Genomic DNA, 22948 nt, shown 5'->3' on the forward strand with positions numbered 1-22948 from the left:
TATGGTATCAATGACTTTCCTCTCTAAACAAATTGTCACTTTGTCAAATTTTATTAAGGAAATGATCGCACATTATGAGGATACAAAGAACAACACCTTCTTTAGCCAATTGATAAATCTCAAACAAAACGGTTCAATAGTGGAGCACATTGAGGACTTCAAAAATTTGAATATAAGGGTAAATGATATTCCATAGGAGCATAGGATTAATGTATTCATAGGGACTATAAAGGATAACATCCAACATGAGGTTCACCTTTGGGAACCTAATTCCTTGGAGAAGGCATTCAGGTTGGCAAGAAAAATTGAAATCAAAATTATGGCAACAAGGAAGCCTACCACTCACAACAATAAAGATGGAAGTGTGGTTGCTCCTTACCTTCCACAACCTACAAGGTTGACACCACAAAAATTGGAAGAAAAAAGAGAAAAAATGCTTTGTTACAGTTGTGATAAAAAATACATTAAAGGTCATAAGTGTGTTGAGAAGAAATTGTTTTACATCGATTGTGAAGAGGAAGAAAAGGAACAAGAAATGTCAAAAGAAGAACATATACACTAGGAACCAATCCCAGAGAAAGAATAAATGAATCTGAACATATCTTGTAATGCATTGGCAGGAATTACCACTCCTCAAACTCTCAAGATAGAAGGACATACCAAGAAGAAAAAGGTAATAGTGTTGATTGATTCGGGTAGTACCCATAATTTTATTCATTGTAAGATAGCCAATGAATTAAATTGCTTCATATATCCAGCACCAAAGTGTCAAGTGATGGTTGCAAATTGAGGAACCATAAATTGCTCGGGAAAGTGCCATAATGTCAAGCTATCCATGGGAGAATATGTATTGAATAGTCCAATGATTTCCATTCCAATGGGTGGTGTTGATGTTGTACTAAAATTCCAATGGTTACAATCTTTGGATAAATTTTAATTTTAAGAACTTTTCTTGAAATTTTTTTGGGAAGGAAAGGAATTTGAATTAAGGGGTATCGCAGGGAAACCAAGAAAGATAATCAGCTCTAATAGCATGACCAAGCATCTAAAGAAATAACAATGGGGCATAATTGCACAATTATGTTCACTTGAGGCTCAAACATTGAAATCATCTATTTCTCCAAACCTCCAAAAAGTCTTGGACAATCATTCCAAGGTATTTGATACTCACAAAGGCCTCCCACCTATTCATAATCATGATCATGCTATTCATTTTATTCTAGGATTTATTCCTCCAAACATCAAGCCTTACAGATATCTGTATGCCCAAAAGAGTGAAATTGAACATATGGTTGCAGAAATGCTAGAGGCTGGTATAATTCAACCTAGTCAAAGTCCTTTCTCTACTCCAGTGGTATTGGTGCACACGAAGGATGGAAAATGGTGCATGTGTCTGGATTATAGGGAACTCAACAAGCTCACTATTAAAGATAAATTTCTCATTCCTATCACTGATGAATTATTGGATGAATTACATGGATAAATTTACTTCACCAAGCTGGATCTTCGTTCAGAATATCATCAAATAAGAATGAAGACTGAAGATGTTCTGAAAACAACATTTAAAACTCATGAGGGTTATTATGAATTTTTGGTCATGCCTTTTGGCCTTACCAATGCACCTTTTACATTTCAAGGTTTAATGAATTCCATTTTCATACCCTTCCTTAGAAAATTTTGGTTCGTATTTTTTGATGATATACTAATCTACAACAAGTCTTGGAAGGATCATGTTCAACATGTTGACAGGGTGCTCAAGCTATTGGAAGAGAAACAATTATATGAAAAAACATCCAAATGTTTCTTTGGAGTACACGAGGTGGAATATCTGGGTCATATTGTATCTTATGAGAGTGTTAAGGTAGACCCTAACAAAATTAAATCCATTAAGGAATGCAAAATTCCCACATCCATAAAGCATCTGCGAGGATTTCTCGGGTCAACAGGTTATTATCGCAAGTTTGTTAAGAATTATGAGAGAATAGCAGCACCTCTATCAACATTACCGAAGAAAGATGCATTTTCTTGGACTCCAGAAGCAACTAAGGCCTTTGAGCATTTTAAATGTTGGGTTGTGTTATATTCTTTCCATGACTAACCTACGTAGTGAACTGGGGGGTTAGAGGGGGCGCAGAGCCTCCCCTTCGTTGTGCCGATTGCACAGTGATGGGGTCACAGGGGGTGGTAGCCCCCCTTGTCCAGGGGGTCACAGGGGGGCAGGTAGCCCCCCTCTATGGGGTCCAAGGCAGCGCCCCGAAAAAAAAATAAAATTGGACCCTATATTAGGGTTAAGCGAACCTACCTATGGTTTTCGGTCCATGGTTTTGGACGCGATGGTTTTTGTTCCATGGTATTGGATGCTTCGGCATGTATAAATATGTATTGTAACATTGAAAGGAATATAATGAAAGATCAAGCTGGTAATCCCAGTTTTGGGATCGAGGGGAAATCTCTGTGTATATGTGTTTTATGTGTTATGCTCTCGCATTGTTTATTTTCTTTGTCTTAGAATTCGTATGCAGGTAATTTCTGTGAGGGTTAAAACCTACATTTGGTATCAGAGCTGTTTTGGCTTCAAGGGGACACCTTTGTTGCTGAGGTGTTTCACTTGGGCCTGTGGTAGACCCTGTTCAGTGGGAGATCTGCGAGATCGATTCTGTTGGTGAAAGAAGATGGCGAGCAGTGGAAAGATAGAGATTGAGAAATTTAATGGTCAAAGTTTTGAGTTGTGGAAACTCAAGATGGAGGATCTGTTGGTGGATAAAGATCAGTGGATCGCGATAGATCCGGGTACTAAACCAATGGGAGTGTCCGATGAAGAATGGAAGAAGTTGGATCAGAAGGCAAAGAGCACAATACGATTGTGTGTCTCAGATTCAATATTGCTGAATGTATCAGGGAAAGCTACGGCGAAGGTTTTGTGGGACAAGTTAGGGACTTTGTACCAATCTAAGTCTCTGGTGAATAAACTGTTACTGCAGAAAAAGCTGTATAACTTGAGGATGAAAGATGGAGACTCGGTGATAGAACCTCTGAACGCATTTAATACTGTGGTAATTCAGTTATTATATGTTGATATTAAAATTTCAGATGAAGATAAGTGCATCAGTTTGTTGTGTTCTCTACCAAATTCGTGGGATAGTCTGGTTATTGCAATAGGTAGCAATGCAACTGCCTTGCAATTTGATGAAATAGTCTCAGCCTTGCTGATAGAAGAGATGAGATGGAAAAATATGGAGAGCCAGAATGGTGATGCCTTGTCTGTACGAGGACGGTCCCAAAATAGAAGCAAAAATAAGTCATCAAGTGGGAGATCTAAATCTAGAGGGAGATCTAAATCTCCAAGAAAACCTGTAAAGGTGGTGTGCTAGAAATGCGGAAAGGAAGGGCACTTCAAAAGGGACTGTAAATCTAAAGCTCCTGATAAAGGAAAGTGATCTGATGATGCTCCTTCTGTACAGGCGAAATACACCTCAGATGAAGTTGGGGATGTGTACTTGGCTTCTTCAAGTACACATGTAGATCATGAGGCATGGTTGATTGACTTAGGTGCATCCTTTCACTTCACTCCCCATAGAGAGTGGTTCTGCGAGTATGAGAAATATGATGGTGGTGATGTCTTCTTGGGGGATGACAGGAAGGCTAAAATCGTTGGTTGCGGAAAGGTAAAGTTGAAATTGCAAGGTGGAAGGGTTAGAACACTTCCTGGTGTTCTGCATATTCCTGCATTGGCCAGAAATCTGATTTCTATAAGCAAGATGGATGATGCAGGTGTAAAAATAGTGTTGGAGAAGGATACCTACAAAATGTTTCGAGGAGCACTGGTATTGATGTGGGGAGTTCGGATTGGAACTCTGTACAAGCTGCAAGGTAGCATTGTTATTGATGGGTGCAACAGTTCTGTGGTTCCTGAAAGTGGAGCAGAAAATCTAGTGGTCTCTGGAGAGAAGACCATGATGTGGCATCAAAGGCTTGGACATATTGGAGAGAAGAGAATTCGAATACTTCATGGTAAAGGTATGGTAGAAGGTATGAGTAATAGCTCTCTGGATTTTGATTTCTATGAAAATTGTGTATATGGGAAGCAGAATCGGGTGAGTTTCCCTTCTGGTAGTAAGAGGGCGAAACAGATATTAGAACTTGTGCACAGTGATGTGTTTGGACCTGTGAAGGTTTTATCACTGGATAAGTCTATGTACTATGTATCATTTATAGATGACTTCTCAAGGAATACATGGATATATTTCCTTAAGAAGAAATCTGAAGCCTTTGACAGGTTTAAAGAATTTAAGGCTCTCATGGAAAATCAGACAGAGAAGAAGATAAAGGTGTTGATGACAGATAATGGTGGAGAGTTTTGCAGCAAGGAATTTGAAGAATTTTGTAAGAAGTGTGGTATAGCATGACAGAAGACTACTCCATATACACCTCAACAAAATGGAGTTGCAGAAAGAATGAATAAGATGTTGATGGAAAGGGCAAGAAGCATGCTTAGTGGTGCCGGGTTAGGACAAGAATTCTGGGCAGAGGCGATGGATACTGCATGTTACTTGGTCAACAGGTCACCTTCATTAACGTTGGAGGATAAGACTCCACAAGAGGTATGGACTAGTAAGAAACCCTCTCTTTCACATCTGAGGTATTTGGATGTGATGCATATGTACATGTTTCAAAGGAGCAACGAACCAAGTTGGATAGTAAATCTAAAAAGTGCATCTTTATTGGGTATAAGGATGGTTTAAAGGGTTATAAGCTTTGGAACCCAGTCACACGGAAGGTTGTGTACAACTGAGATGTGGTGTTCAGAGAGGTAAAAGATGTTATTAAACATGAAGTCCAACCAAAGGAACCTGAGAAGATAGAGTTTGAGCTTAAGGAAGAAGAATCAGACTCTACAGCAGAGGAGGAATCAGAAGATGAAGAGCCACAAACTCTGGGTGTGAGAAGATCAGTTCAAGAAAGAAGGCAGCTAGAAAGGTATATTCCATCTGCTTTCTGTTCAAATTTTGCTTTATCTATTACTGACGATGATCCCAGAACTATGAAGGAAGCAGTAGATTCAGAGGATGGCAAACTCTGGAAAGAGGACATGGTTGATGAAATGGCATATTTGCACAAAAACGAGGCTTGGGATCTGGTGGAGTTGCCGGCTGGAAGGAAACCCATTGGTAGCAAATGGGTGTTCAAGAAGAAGACAAATGCAGAAGGAAAGGTGGAGAAATACAAAGCTCAGTTGGTAGCAAAAGGTTATTCCCAGGTGCCGGGAATTGATTTTGGTGATATTTTTTCTCCTGTTGCCAAGGTAACTTCTATTAGATTACTTTTATCTGTTGCTACTGCTTTTGATTTTGAGGTAGAAAAGATGGATGTGAAGACAATATTTTTTCACTAGGATCTGGAAGAGGAGATCTACATGAAGCAACCTGAAGGCTTTGCAGTGAAGGGTAAGAAAGAACTGGTATACAAGTTAAAGAAGTCTCTTTATGGGTTAAATCAGTCACCAAGGATGTGGTATCAGAAATTTGATACATTTATACGGGGTCTTGGCTTCACCAGAAGCAAAACAGATCACTGTGCATATTTTAAATTAATTGGTGATCATGTTATTTATCTGGTCTTGTATGTGGATGATATGTTGCTGGTTGGAAATGACAAAGAAATTATCCAGGATTTAAAGACCCAATTGTCCTCCAAATTCGACATGAAAGATCTTGGTGTTTCAAACTATATTTTGGGCATGGAAATTAAAAGAGATCGGGCAAAGAGGAAGCTCTGGTTAAACCAGAGGAAGTATGTCGAGACAATAATGTAGTGGTTTAATATGCAGGATAGTAAACTGGTGAAGGTTCATATTCCTATAAGTGTAAAGTTATATGTTGAACAGTGTCCCAAGACACAAGAAGAGGAAGAGGATATGTCCCGTGTTCCATATGCAAGTGCAGTCGGTAGCCTGATGTATGCAATGGTATGTACTAGACCAGACATTGCACATGCAGTGGGAGTATTGAGCAGGTTTATGTCAAAACCAGGGAAGGAGCACTGGACAGCAGTGAAGCAGGTTTTCAGGTATTTATGTGGCACTAGTGATTATGGTTTGTGCTACCAAGGAAGACCAGGATTGGACAGAGTATTGGATATTCGTGGCTTTGTTATTGTAGACTGGGCTGGAGATCTGGATCAAAGAAGATCTACAAGTGGGTATGTGTTTAACCTATTTGGAGGTGCAGTGAGTTGGATGAGTAAGAAACAATTTGTAGTGGCACTATCAACTACAGAGGCAGAATACATGGTAGCCACTCATGCAAGCAAGGAAGCAGTTTGGTTGCAGAGATTGTGTTCAAGTATGGGGTTAGTACAGGGAGCTATAAGGATAGACTGTGACAACCAAAGTGCAATTTTCTTGGAAAAGAACCCTGCTTATCATTCAAAGACAAAGCACATTGATGTTCAGTATCACTTTGTGAGGGACATGATAGAAGACAAAAAGGTGTTGCTGGTAAAGGTGGACACTTTGAAGAATACTGCAGATGCATTGACAAAATCTATGAGCTCTGAGAAGTTCTCCTGGTGTAGAGAAACAATGGGTGTTTCAGGAATAGAAAAATGACTAAACTCTCCTGTGGCCCCCTGTTATATTCTTTCCACAACTAACCTATGTAGTGAACCGGGGGGATAGGGGGGGGGTGGAGCCCCCCCTTCATTGTGCCAATTGCACAAGGGGGGCGATAGCCCCCCCTATCGAGGGGGTTTGAGGGGGGCGGGAGCCCCCTTCTATGGGGTCCGGGACAGCACTCGGAAAATTTTTTTTTGGACCCTATATTAGGTTGGGCGAACCTACCTATGGTTTTTGGTCCATGGTTTTGGACGCGATGGTTTTTGGTCCATGGTATTGGATGCTTCATCATGTATAAATATGTATTGTAACATTGAAAGGAATATGATGAAAAATCAAGCTAGTAGTCCCGGTTTTGGGATCCAGGGGAAATCTCTGTGTATATGTGTTTTATGTGTTATGCTCTCGCATTGTTTATTTTATGTGTTTTAGAATTCGTATGCAGGTAATTATTGTACAGGGTTAAAACCTACATTAAAGAGGCAATGTGCCAAGCATAGGTCTTAGCTACGCCAGACTTCACAAAAACTTTTATTGTGGAATGTGATGCATCGGGAAATGGAATTGGTGTTGTTTTAATGCAAGAAAGAAGACCCATTTCTTTTGAAAGTCATCCAATCAAAGGAAACTATTTACACAAAGCTATTTATGAGAAGGAAATGTTGGCAATACTACATGCACTTAAGAAATGACAACCTTACCTAATGGGAAGGTACTTCAAGGTAAAAAAAAAATCATGATAGTCTTAAATACCTTTTAGAACAAATATTATCTTCAAAATAGCAACAAAAATGGGTCACAAATATGTTATGTTATGACTTTGAAATTATCTACAAAAAAAGGAAGCAAAATGTTGTTGTAGATGCACTCTCAAGAAAGGATGAGAATGTGGAAGCATTTCTTTGTGCCATTTGTATTATCCAACTAGATTGGATAACCAAATCAAGGGATGAATGGAAGAATGATGAAGAGGTGTGGGCGGTCATTCAAAAGTTGCAACAAGATCCTAGTACATCTAAGACAGTCAGCTGGAATAATGATTCATTATGGTACAAATATCGCATATACATTTGTAAGAATTCCCAACTCAAACAAATGATTCTTTGGGAATTGTGCACCTCTCCCTCAGGAGAGCACTCACGATTTTTTAAAAATTACCACAAAGTTAAGAAGGATTTTTTTAGAGTTGGTCTTAAATATGATATTCAAAAGTTTGTGGCGAAATGTTTAGTTTTCCAACAAAATAAAGTTGAGACAATTTGTTGAAAATAGCAACAAGAAATGCTAAAAATAGAATTGCTAAAAATAGCACTGCTATAAATAGCAGTTCAACCAGTGTTGATCTTAGAGACAATGGATGGAAAAATGGAAGTTTTAAAAATATCATTCTATAAATAGCATTTTGGGATACCTTCCTATTTTATTCAATCCCTAAACTAAAATAGTGAAGTAAAATTCGAATTTGATCTTAGCAGTTGTTTGTAAATTAATTAATTAATTCATCTTGAGTTAATTAGTTAAGGAAAATCAAACATGAATTCTACGTGGGAACATGCAACAGTTTCTCCATTAATTGAGGAATTTATCCATCAGTTAGAGAGATAAGGATGAGTTGTAATATTGAGTTGTAAATAGTTGACTTAGTTAACTGAGTCAAGTCCAGTTAGATTAATTCAAACAATTTGTTGAATTAATGTAAGTTCAGTTAGTTAACGCTTGCATGCATGTAACTACTGCACTTCAAATAACTGAGTATTCTCTCATAAATAACTCATGCATGTCAGTTCAGACAGAGACCCAGTTGAGATCAGATGGATGGGCAATGTACTATCAGTTGCTAGAATATTCCATTGTGAATATTCCTTGCATGCAGCAAGAATTCTTTCCTTGAGGATTATGCAGTTACTTTTTCAGGTTTAGTGAGTGTGATGAGGCCAATTCACACATGTGGCTTCACTGGACCCCAAGAAAAACTGTGCAAGGAAATAGGAGGCTTGGAGGGCTTGATGAGGACATATACAGTGTCTATTCAGTTTGTGAGCATTTATTGTTTGATTGCAGAGAGAGTAGGATAGCTTGAGAGCTGATTCTTTTTGTAACTTGAACAATATTTCCACTTGTATGATAATACAAAGATTGGGGTTTTAGGCTGAGGCTTTCCCTGGGTTATTTCTTCTGTGTTATGTGTGATTAATTTCTCATTCTCAGATATATGTGTTCTCTTGATCTTGCTTAATTCGATTAAGCTTCCGCAAAGTGTTGTAGATGTAGATCTTGTATTGTGTTTTAGTATATTGCATAATATGTTGATCTATAGTGGGAATTTATACACAATTAAGACCTCAAGTCTGTTACAACCTTTATCCATTCCAAGTCAACGTTGGGAGGAGGTTTCAATGGATTTTATCACATGTTTACCCAAGTCTGAAGGAAAGAGTGTCATCATGGTGGTAGTTGATATACTTACCAAGTATGCACACTTTTTTGCATTATCTCATCCATTTAAAGCTGATACAGTTTCTACTGCATTTATGGAAACAATTCAAAAGCTGCATGGAAACCCAAAGATTATTGTAAGCGACAAAGATCCTATTTTCACAAGAAATTTTTGGACGGAAGTATTTTCTTGTCTAGGTACTCAATTAGCTCATAGCTCATCTTATGATCCTCAATCAGATGGGAAAACTAAGATAGTGAACAAATGTTCGGAAGTATATATTTTTTGCTTTGTATCTGATAAACAGACACAATCGATCAAGTGGTTACCTCTGGCTGAATGGCGGTATAACACTTCCTTCCATACTGCATCAAAAATGACCCCATTTATGGCACTTTATGGATATCATCCATCGTTCATCACATCATATTTACGAGAAAATTCTAAGTTTAAAGCAAAGCATCAACAACAACTTCTCTAACTCTTAAAGGATAACCTCACTTTGGCACAAAATAGAATTAAACAACAAGTTGATCAACATCACATCGAAAGAAGTTTTGATTTAGGCGACTGGGTATTTTTATGACTACAACCATACAAACAAATGTCCCTCAAGCAAGCTAAGAAGGATAATAAATTATCACCAAAGTATTATGGTCCTTACAAGGTGTTGCAAAAGATTGGTACTATGGCATACAAATTGGATCTTCCTACATCTTCCTGAGTGCACCCTATTTTCCATGTTTCATGCTTAAAAAATGTTATAGGTGACAAGCTCCCAGTTCAAACAATATTTCCAGAACTTGACGAGGAAGGAAAAATCATATTGAAACCTGAAGCAGTCATGGAAACAAGAACTCAATAGCTACAAAATTGATCAACTTCATAGTATTTGATCAAGTGGAAGAACTTACCCGCGAAATATTCCACATGGGAGGATGAGAATTTTATATAGAAACATCTAGAACTACTCAAATGTTGAGGACAACACTTTTTTTGAAGGAGAGGGGCATGTTAGGTCTGTATAATACTAGTGTATTCCCTCATTTTTATTAGTGTAGCCCCCTTATTGTTATTGTGGTTCCTTTACATTATTATTGTTATGTCGACTCTGATTATATTGTGACCCCTTAGACTCCTATATATAGAAATGAGGTTTTGTCATTTGAATCATCCAAGAATTGTTCATTTGTGTAATGTAAAGAAGGTTTCCCCCTCAAAGAGGCTGATTTTGAAGTCGTTGATCTATATTTTCTTCTATTTTGTGAGCTGGTTGCCTAATAGGAAATGTGATTTTGATTTTTTTTTTTATAGAATATTCTATAAGTATTCACATGATCATTTTTTGTTGCATGCAGATTTAAACACCATCGATAATAACTAAAGTCAGGGTCAATGACAGGAATGGTTTTAGCTAATGAGCTCTCTGCATTATAAAGCAGGTAGTTGTGACAATTACATTTGAAGGAGGTGATATCATTTTTTTGAGCATGCAGGCCAGATATTTGATGGAGGTGACATCAATTTTTTGCACATGCAGGTTTTCCTGATCTAGCTCCAGGTGGAATTTTTTCCAATGGTTGTCATCATTGTTTTTCATTATAATTTACATTTTGTAAAAGAGGCGTGGTCTATTGAGAGCAGATGTCAAGGTAGAATGGGCATAACATGAGGATGAGGAGGTTTATTTGGTGGTTAAATATACAAGCACTAGTTGTAGCAAAGATTTTAATTTTTTTAGGATTGTTGAACTGTATTGGTGTACTTGGCTCACACACTTATAGCCCAGGAATCTCATTGGCTTGTACTACTCAAGCAGGAAATGGAGAAATTAGAGAAATAATGTTACCTTTTTAGTAAAAAATCACAATGGGATTCTTCTATCTGATTTAGTTAATTGCTCCCAAAACAACGTTATTAAGATAAAGAAACTCATTTTTCTTACTAATTTCAAGTTCCATACTATGTGTTCTGACTATAGTAAAGGAGGCCCATTTTGTTTCCTAATTTCAAGTTCCATGGTATTTGACACTGGTTTGATGCTCACATTCAGATCCCTAGCTTCGTTCTTCAATCAAGCAAGTGCTGCAGATTCTTATTAATCCCAATGAACAGATGATGTCACTTCCTTCTACTAGGCCTATGGCTATCTATGTAGTTTTGCCACCCGCAACCGAACTTGATACTCGCTCAACTTCTTTGTGTTCAAATGTTGATCATGCTGGCTCAACTTCTACCAGCTCTACCTTCAGTGCAGGGGCATCCATTACAACTTCGACTTTACATTATGGCAGATATATGTGAAGTGCATAAGAAAAAAACAACATAAAATTTACTTGAGTGGAGTTCAGTTATGTACATACTGTGGGAATCACATTCAATGTTTGGAAATGTGTATGAGCAAGCAAGTTAATTGTTAATGATTATTTTTAATCGTAAGTATGGATCATCTTGACTAGAACATATCATAAAATTATTTTCATGTCATATTCAAAGCGATCAAATAACATTTACTTCAACATTTTGATGTTTGATGAGAAAATCTCTTAGTCCAGTATAAATGATATCTAAAAATAGTTTGAGTTTATTTGCAACATGTTTGTGGATGTAACAGATCAAGGAAATTATCGATACTTTCCACATTTTGAAATGGTTTTTCTATAGACATAGATATGATGTCCTTTCTTTGTAAATAGTGTAGCCAAATCTATAATTGATTGAAGAGATGGCTAGTTTTAGAGTTTGTATGTTTTGTTTTATATAACTATTTCTTTTTTTAAGTTCACTGTATTTTTTTATATTTAAATTACACTAAGGTTAAGTAAAATGAATCTTAGTTGATAACTATTTGGGTTGGATTTTTAGTGCAAGAAACTTTATTACTATTATTTTTTTATGGTGTTATGAGATTTTTTTGTTTTTTTTTGTTAAATAAGTAAACATATCATTCTAACTAAACAAACTAAACTCTACATGCACAATATTCATTTATGCTAAAAACAATGGCATGCCACCACGTGGCTCTTGTTTTTATATAATAATTGAATTGGGAAAAAGAAATGTTAATTTCTAAAAAAAAATATATATATATATATATATGATTGAAAAGAAAAAAACTCATTATGTCGATATGTCTCTTCGTAATATTAAACATGTGTTAGATTATTTCATAATATAAATGTTTTAATTATAAATAAAATATTTTAATTTCAAGTACAAGTAAAATATTTAAAAGAGTGTTTAAGTAGATATTTCATATCAACTTTAAGGGGTAGTAGGATTAAAAGGGGCCATGATAGACCTAATAAAACTAAGAAATTTCTAAAATGTATTTAACTAAACATTTCATATCAACTTTAAGGGGTAGTAGGAGTAAAAGGGGTCATGATATACCCTATAGAACTAAGAAAATTAAGTCTCTTGGAGACGAGGACATAACACGAGTAATTAGGTTGAATTTCTAGCTTTATTCATGGGCCTAAGACTCGAAAGCTCTCAATAGATTAATAAATTAATGGTGTTAAGGGATTCATGAGGTTGTTGTCAAAGCACTTCCAAAATGCAGGAAGGATAGGCAATTGACAATGGATCTAAACATTTCAAGAATATAATAAGAGATCATACATTTTGAAGAAATTAAATTCTTTCAAATCCTTAAAAAACACAATAGTGGGGATGATAAATTAGCAAAGGTTACATCCCTTTTAACGTCCATTTAAAACTAGGAATTTCACTTAACTTAATGATCCCTTCTTAAATATCTTTTTTATAAACATAAAAAAGGGCTATGAATAACTTCTAATTAACTAATGTCTTAATTAAGTATCATGATAGTTATGAATTCATCCCATTTCCATATGTCATTTCATCTACTACTACACAACCTTTGCATTGTTTGGAATTTTGGTAGTTTAAGTAATGTTTCATTTTTTCATTAATTATATCTATTAGGGTAAACATTCCTGAGGTGGGATAATCCTGGACCATGAGATTGGCTAGATCAGCGTGATTTTCCATGGGCTTCCCTTAATTGATAATCTCATATCTCATATTGGGTTTATCAAATGGCTCTTTTCCAATATTTTGACAGACTTGAATAGTGTGAGACTAGGCATTAGTAACTCCATGAATGATGCTGCAATCAAAGCATAGGCTTTGTTATTCTTGTTCTCCCACATGGAGAGCTCTTTGTCAGAAGTGGATTTTTTAGGAGGATTGCCACCTTCTCCTTCACAAAATCTTTTCCACAATTCATTAAATATGAGGGTATGATTTATCTTTTTGGACCATTCATGGTAGTTCACTTTGCCAATGAGAACTAATACAACTATGGATATGAGTGAATGCATCTTTACCAACAATTTTGAATCACCAAACCTTTAAAAACTCGAAGTAAATAAATTGAGTAAAAAGTATATTAGTCACACATATGCCTCCAGGATTAATAACCCTACTTCATCCTTGTGCACAAATTATTTTCATTAAAGATGGAAGGATAATTCATTCACCACTTAAGCTCGAATTTCAAGGGATTCAATGCTCCAACAATATAATAACATATTCTACCAACATAACCTCAAATCATTTTAACATACAAATGTTGGGATGCACTTGCCTTGGTCAACTTGAGTGAGGATAAACACTCAGACTGTGTATAATAAGTGCACAAACTTCAACACATTTATTGTGAAACCAGTGCACAAATGTACACCAATCCAATGCCAATACAACTCCAATGTAACACATAAATGAATCAACACACAAAATATATAATATATACCCATCTCAAAATATATCATGGCTCTAATGCATAGAGAGAAACCAACCAAAACACATGTAAATATGACCTTCACAAACTCAATGGAAATTCAATGTTCAACCAATACAATATTAGAACATGTAATAAGAGTTACACACAATCTTCAAGGCAGAGAGCAATAACAATCATATAAAATAGAGTTCAAATGCACATGACTTTAATGCATATGACATATGTTTTTCAATTTTCAAAACTTATGACATATGTTGTTCATTTTTCAACACACATGGAAACTACAACTAATATACCAATGAACAATCAGATCCATATGAGTGTTGCTAACATACCAACGAAGCATCAACTAGCAACAAATATAGGTTCTTAATAAATGGAACGACTAGCGTTCTAACCAACGTACAACAAAGGAGTTTATTCCAACAATTACTTGAACAACCTTCAATACAGGACTTTGAAACTTCATAGAGATACAGTGCACAAAGAGATGAGTATGAGCCAATGCATGCAAAACAATGCACTAATAATTAATCGCTTCAAGTTCTCGCAGAGGGACAAAGGACAGATCAGGGAATCAAGATATATTTTATGTCAAGGGAGAGAGGAGTTACTGAGCTAAAAATATGAAATTGAGACACGTAGCTCTGATACCATGTCAAGCTAGGCATTGGTAACTCCACGAAGTATGCATTTCTATTAAGAGAAATTATTGATATATACATTGAGAGGGAGACTCTTGGAATTCATATTCCATCGTCTCTACACCTTCTCATTTTCTTATTCAAAATATTTACAATGTTTTCCTAATCCCTAAAGATTAGACGTCAACAGATAGCCTCAATCCTTGTCCAAGTCCTCTCTCTTTTTTTTTCTCTAGTACTAGGTTCTATCGTTATCCTACTTTTTTCTCATATGATTGATCTTATTTGTGTTATTTCTCCTACTTCTCATTGCACTCCTTGAGGTTCTTGATTTATTGGTGTGTGTCTCTCCTCTCTCTCTCACTTAGCGAATCGTCTTCCTTTCCCCCCAAGTAGACCAATGCTTTGTTTTGTCTGTGTCTCTTCTCTCAGTCACATTATTCATACTTGGATTTTAGTCAATGTGCTTACAATCACCGTAATATAAATATACATCTAGGCCAAGTTTTATTTTGCAAAGTCTTGGGCTCTAAACTCCTTTCTTTTGTGATTCAATCTAGAGCTTACACCTCGGTACACAATTATGTGGCACATGATCTCTTCATTCGACAATTATAATGAAGAATAATGCTCTCATTCTATGAAACTACAATTCCTCATACATGAAGTAGAACTTAAGTAGTTGAAATAATTTCATGCTTCTCAAATTGATCTCAAGGATAGAGAAATAAACCTTATTCTCAAAACTTTGATAACCAATGAAACAAAGCTTTATTTTCTAAAGTAATAAAATGAGTTGATGAAACAATGCATTGCAAGTTTGTTTCCCTCTCAAAAACCTCAAAGGGAATTCTTAAAGGGTTGAAAGAGGCTACGATATTTCAAAATCGCTTACCTTAAGGACAAAGTGAAGGTGAACAACACATTATAAAATTAGATGTGAAGTTGTAACACTATTTTTTTTCTCTTTTCTTTTCTTTTTTTATAAAGTACTTCTAATTTAGGGACTATATGTTTGAATGTATACATTTAGATCTTTTAGGAAGCTTAGTGTTCTATGTTGTAGCTATATTTTGCTTTGAACTTGTGACCTCTTAGGAGGAAACAAATGTTCTTAACCATTAGGTCGTCTCTCATATTTTAACCTAGATGTAATCAATAAAAAATAAGTATAAATTATAAATGTACCGTTATATGATGTGTGTTAAGCAATATGAATTTAAATTAAATAATTTTGGGTGAAATATATATATTATAGATATTATAGATATGTTAGTATGGATTTCTAGTATGGATATCAAAATCAAATTCCAACTAGTGAATGGCTATGCATATATGCTATAAATATATTTATATGAATTGTGTGATAGGCTTGTGATGCATGATATGATTTTTTAATGTTCTAAAACAACTATTAAACTAGATATACCTAAGTGTGGCTACTTATGGGAGTAACGTATTTAGGTAATCAAAATATGCAAATAACTGAACATGGATATAATTAATAATGTAAATAATAGGAAATATAAGGATATGGATAGAACCTAACTCTTTATTGAATAATACACAAATTTTAGCTTGTGGATTACAATCTAGAGGTCCGAGTCTCCCCTCAATTTACACTATTGCTGACTAGCATGGTCATAATTCCAAACACTCTTTGACTTCCTTGAGCATGAGCTATATTTCACTCTCTTCTTCTTCTTCTTCTATTGTAGTTCAAGAAATTAATCTACTCTTTTGTTTCAAATTTGAAGCTAAACCTTATCTTCTCCTATTGTATTTGTAGATTTCTAGAATTGGCTTTCTCTTATCAATTCACTATATTTTTAACTTATTCATCCAATTCATTTGGTAGTCCAACACTATTTGTAGCACTTGACCTCCTCTTGAATTGTCTCTATGTATTCTTAGGTGTAGTGTGTGTTCAGTTCCCTGTTGAGTAACTTGATTAATTTTAATGCATTTGTGTCTTAGTAATTCCATAACAACACATCAATTATATAGCAATGCATGAAATCTATAGAAACTTGTGGATTTGTAGTACATTTGTAGCAATGACAACCTCTTTATTAATCCTACTAAGCCAATTAAATAAACAATAAGAAATAAATATCACACAAATATTTTATTGCAAATTGTGTGAGCCCAAAGATGCTTTTGCATCAGATACCCTTGTTATGAAATAATGAGCATTCGTCTCATGCGGACTCAAATGCAAAACCTTCAAGTAATGTAGGACACTAAACATGACCTGATTCCTCTTATGCAATCCACAATGCATCCTCCATATTTCTATTTTTCCATTTGACTAAATATTCAAATTGATCCCAACCTTGGTTCTTCCCACTAACACTTTTTTGAAATATTTCTTCATTGGGATTGACTAGAAATTGTCCTCCTCATTATTGCATGATTCATACTTCACCATTCTCTACCTCTTCATGAAACACATATAAGTTAAAAACATTGTATATGCAGAAATGTCAAAGACCTCTAGCAAAATCCATCTTGTAGGCATTTTTTAATAGTCTTTATAAAAAATTTACATAGACAAATTTTCTTGTACTTGAGTTTTTTATACATTCCTCTAAGAAATATATTCTTCCTCAAATGTGTCATCACTATATCATCCTCTAAAAAATCCTTCAACTTCCTACACAAATCTTCCAAACTAATACTCCTTAATATATTCTTCCTTAAATGTGCCATCACTATATCATCCTCTCCAAAAGCCTTCAACTTCCTACAGAAATCTTCTAAACTAATACTCCTTGATAGCCTATGCAACCTTACAATTTTTTGGAAAAATAACACAACCATGTGTAGCATCACCATTCTTCTTACATGTTATAAAATGTGCCATCTTAGAAAACGTATCCACAACCATCAATAATGAATCTTAACTTCCATATCTTACACTCCGAGTATTATTTGTTATGATTTTTTTTGAGGATGTGGTTTAATAGTTAGGTTGGGAGGTTTGGTCCCCTCAAGTCATGTGATCTAATTCTAAACAAGATTATGCATACCTGAAAGTTGGGCAAGACACCGTTTCTTCAATTAAAAAATTTTAAAAATATATCATTTATTATTCTCTCAATCTAGACGTTGTCATTTTTCTCTTGAGATGGTGAACTGCTTAAGACAATTACAGGAGGATTGATAGTAAGAAGGCCTCACAATTTGGTGACAACCATTTATTTCATTGTCACAAATAAATTGAATTGAATGTGAAGCATGTAATACTTCTACCATTTAAAAAGGCAAGGCATGGATACAGATATAATGTGAAGGAGAGGAGGATAGGCGATCACATCATTGCCTCACAACCGTATCCTCTACCCACTTGTTTTAGCATATAAGGCCATCCTCCACCACCGTTTCTATCTCATTAAAGAAAGAATTGGGATAACTATTTTCCTTTTAATATATTTTAGTGTTGTTTTTGATAAGTAGAGAAGAAATTTATTTTAAATTTTTAAATTTTAATGTTTTTGTTTATAAAAAATAAATTATTTTATTATTATGGTATTGGGCCATGATTGTAAGAAAATCTAATTACATATTAAGAATCCCCATTATAATAAAATAGAGTTGAATGGTTAAGAATCTTGTTACATATTTTTCAAAATGTATATACATTTAACGAATTCTTTTTATAATTAATAATAATGATGATTTATTTTAAAGTTATAATTTAGTTAATTTTTATGGTTTTTTAAATTTTTACACCATGACCATGAAGTATATGTTTGATATTTATCATACATTGATTTTTATAGGATTTATTAGTCATTTAATTTATATGGATATCTTTTTCTGGAATAGATAGGTTTATGTTGCTACTAGAGGAATGACAACTAGGTCAAACTCCTTACTCACAAGACACAAGACACGGGTCGATTTATGTAGCCTTGTGATTTATATAACCTAGTGAAATAACACTTAGGTTACCACTACAACCTCTTGGTGAAACAACTAGCGCCACAACACATGGGTCATGGCTTAATTGAGGAGATAATATACTTTAGGCATTGTCTAACTATTATAAGTTCTAGAGTGTTTGGATTGAATATGGTGAAACAATTTACGGTCAAATCATGATCTTTTATTGCTTAAAATAAGTTTTTGAATACATATATGGAATGGAGTAGTCTTTAAGTGCAACTTTTTGGAGTTTCCGACAGGGATCAGACGAAAATATTTGTGGCCAAATCTTGATTTATGTTGTTTAAACTAGTTTTTTTATTGCATATATGGATTCAGCACCCTAAAAATCCGTTACAGCACTTCGATTGTGAAGATTTCACCCATCAAAATTGTGATTTCAGTGAGTGTTAATTTTAGGCATGTTCTATGCTTAGAGCATATTTATTTCAATTTTCACAGTTAGCTCAATATCTTTTCCAGATTAGCAATCACATCAGCATTAAAGTAAACTGCAGATAGAACATAAACATAAATCGTAAAAGACAAGCCAAGACAAGAGAACACAAGATGTGGTGCTAGCTAGGGAAAAACCCCAATGTGGGGAAACCCTTGATCAATTCCTCTTATATGTTCTTCAATAGCTCATTAGAGAGAGAGAGAGATATAGTACGTTTACAACAGAAGTCAACACTTTGACTTATCTAGATAAGAGTATAGATCATCTCTAAGAAGATGATACATGAGATCAGTTGAATACATGCTGCTTCAACTGATTCTCCAAGGTGACTCCTTCACCTATCATTGTGCCAGATTTTGTCATCATGTTGCACCTCACTGTGCTACACCATGCTGCACCCATCATCACTATGCTGCATCTCATCATGCTTCATTAATCATGATTGTACCCATCAATGTATTGCATTATGTTCCATTGCCGCACCATGTTTCCATACTGACCTATGTGCTGGCTTCATCTTACTTGCTTGTTGTCCCTAGCTTGCATATTGTCCCCAACATGCTTGTTGCCCTTTGCATGCTTGCTATTGCATGCTAGCTATCCCTTGCATGCTAGTTGTAACATTGCATGCTTGGTGTATTTGTTGCTAAGTACCATACAATTGTCACAATGTTAGTTAGTTGTCCATGTTGCTCTCCTTCGGAGACAGATGCTCTGGCTGTTCCGACAGTTCCAGATGTTCTCGGTAGTTCCGACAATTCCGACTGTTCCAGCTGTTCTGGCAATTTCGGCAGTTCCGACAATTCCGGCAATTCCGGTTTCTACCCTCTATGTCAACTTTCCCGCCTATTCCAACAGTTTCAGAAATTCTGGTAGTTCTGGCAGTTTCGACAATTCTGGTTGTTCTTGGCAGTTCCAACAGTTTCGCAATTCCCGCTATTCACAAAAGTTCTGGCAGTTTCGACAGTTCTGGCTCTTCTCGACAGTTCCGACAGTTCTCGGCAGTTACAGCTTCAATCCTTTGCATCAGCTTTCCTGGCTGTTCTGGCGGTTCCGGCTATTCCCAATAGTTCCGGCTATTCCCGAAAGTTCCGACAGTTCCAGAAATTTCGACTATTCCTGGTAGTTCCGACAGTCCCCGACAGTTCTGGCAATTTCAGCTGTTCCCGGTAGTTCCAGCAGTTCCGACTTTTCCCGGTAGTTCTGGCAGTTCTCGGTAGTTCCGGCAATTTCGACTATTCCCGACAGTTCCGACAGTTTCGGCATTTCCCAGCAGTTTCGGCAGTTCTTGGCAGTTCCGGAATTTTTGACAGTTTCGACAATTCGGCAGTTCCCAGCAGTTCCGGCAGTTCCGACTTTTGCCCTCTGGATTAGGGTAGTGTTATCCCTTAGGATCTCTCCTCCTACTAAAACCCAAAGAAAAGTAGAGAGGAAGAGATCCCAAGTGTGTTGAAATGACTTGAAATCCACCTCTATTTATACTAAAAGGTTGAGCACAAGTGGGGTTTATTTGGTTGTTGGCCGACCTTGACGAATTGTCCCATAACACAAATAAATTCATATCTCCATGAATACTTATCGAAAACGAATGATCTTTAGATCAATCCTACACCTCTCGATGAGAGAGATCCAAGAAAAATATCAGCTTCCATTAATAAGATGACCCACATGGATTTTTTCCCTAGTTTCCAATTTTAACACTCCCTCTCAACTAGGGTTCTCCCTCCGCTGATCCATATGTCCAACTATACTATCTCTGCCATCAGTGCCCTGCACTGCTCTGTTCTATTTAGCTCTGCTTTGCTATGCTCTACTCTGCTCTACTCTGTTGAACCATAAAGAAGAAGAATTGATCGAGAATGTCTCATACCATTCTCTACTAACCCGAAGTCAGTTTCATCTTAAGAGAGTGTTTCACATCACTCTTACTAGCCCGAAGTCAGTTTTATTGATCCCAGATCAATATCACAAGAGAGTGTCTCAAACAACTCATACTGATCCCAAATCAGTTTCATTGATCCTAGATCAGTGGAGATCATCCTAGCATAAGGAGTATGGTAGATACATCGATGCATCCATCGATAGTACTACTATGGTCCCTAACCCCATTTCCCTACTCATTGATCAGATGAGAGGTACTTCCCATGAGTCCCAAACTGCATGGGTAGGATGCCTCGACAGGAGAACTGATCATCCTATCCACAGGAGAACAAATCATCTTGCTCCATAATCGCCACAGGAGAACTAATCATCATGTTTCACAGTTGCCACGGGAGAACTAATCATCCCGACCCACAGGAGAACTAATCATCTTGTTCCAAAATTACCACGAGAGAACTAATCATCCTATTCCACAGTCGCCACGGGGTATCATAGGGGAAGGTTGAATCTGTCATCTTGTACATAGTGCACCACCAGGGGAGGGTGAGTCACCTGTGGTCGTATGTTGCACCAGTAAGTACCCCAAGCCCCCCAGAGCTCCCAGAGCTCAATGCATGCAACATGCAGGACCCTTATAAGAAGGTGTCTCAACGACTCCAAGTCGTTCGGGAAAGTCACAGATTTGACCTTTCCCTAGGGCTTTGACAAAATTTCTGCGACCTGTACATTAGTCTTAATGCGATGGAGCCTCCTCGCTCATTAACTTACCATATCCCAGATAAGGCAGTATTTGATGTCTATCTACTCGAGTAACCATCGAATACGAGATTCCTCAATAATTGAATCCCCCCTCTGGTTGTCACAGAGAATCACAGTGGTATTCATCATGTGTAAAAATAGCTCACTTAAGAGATTCTGCAATCATGCAGCCTCACATGAGATCATACTCGTAGCTATGTATCCGACATCACTACCATATAACTTCTGAAAGTTAAGATCCTCGAGGTAGTCATCGGCTTTCAGTTTATCATTCCACATCTGGAATCCAACTCCCTCTTACTTCAGCAAATGAGAGGCCCTGCACCTGTCAGAAATAGGTCATCCTCATAAGGTGCTAGTATGAGAGGTCTATCATCCACAACCTTCAAACAATGGTTTGGATCAGCTTCACTCTTAGTGAATCTCAGCTTCATCTGACAGCTATCAATCCTCTCATACTACACCTGGGGAGTTTTGCTTCAAGCCATAGAGGGCTTTCTTCCACTTGCATACATGAGATTCCTGATCATCAATCTCAAACCCCTCGGGTTGTTCCAAACCTGTGGACCTGCTACATGAGGGGAATGGTCCCCTTGTAATATTTTCCTTCGGTACATCTCAAACATGTACTTTCATGCTCCTTTTGAATTCAGGCATCCCTGTCACCATCTGACTCACAGACCTCTGGTGCCATGTGTCAATGGACATGGTCCCCAGTGGACTTCCTACAACTTGATACAACCCTGAACTCAAAAACATCTTTGAAAATTATATTTTCAAACATGTACCTTTCCATCGATGAGTGCCACCCTGTAACCTTTGACTTCCATTGCTGAAATGGACACCAGTTTCTTCTTGCGATTAGGTACATAAAAGAGATTCTGTAAATGAATCGAGTTACCCTCATTCAATTGAGGGGCAACATTCCTTACACCCTTTCCGGGATAGGTGGCATCGGCTCCAAGTATAATCCCACGATTATTTCCATCTCTACCAAATTAGAGAGTGCACCCTTCTATTTGATGAAGTGCCCTGAAGCACTACAATCAATAAGCCAGATTCCTAAAGAATTCGAAGGAGAGGGCCAATATAAGATAACGCTTCTTTATCTTAACAAAAACAACATTTGATTCTTCATTCCTAGGGTTCCTTTGTTTATTTGAAGAGTCGGCCATTTCCTTGATGACTTGCATTACTTGTCATTCCTGTGATCATTGAAGATGTCCCTGGAATGATTGTTATCTTCATCAAGAGATGTGTCGTCGCCATTCGGACACTCCTTCGCATAATGGCCGAACTTATTACAACGAAGGCATCTGCCTTTCCTTCCACCCTTAGATCCAGACTTCCCATTGAAGTGATATATAGGTAGGCCATCAGAAACTTCTGCTGCGCCATTCTGATAATATTCTCTGCTTCGACTTCACCCTTGGTGAATTTGAAGAAGGATAAG

Source organism: Pinus tabuliformis, chromosome 9, assembly GCF_031772625.1.
Source record: "Pinus tabuliformis cultivar Carrire ecotype Pingquan chromosome 9, CPIR1, whole genome shotgun sequence".
Classification (NCBI taxonomy): domain Eukaryota; kingdom Viridiplantae; phylum Streptophyta; class Pinopsida; order Pinales; family Pinaceae; genus Pinus; species Pinus tabuliformis.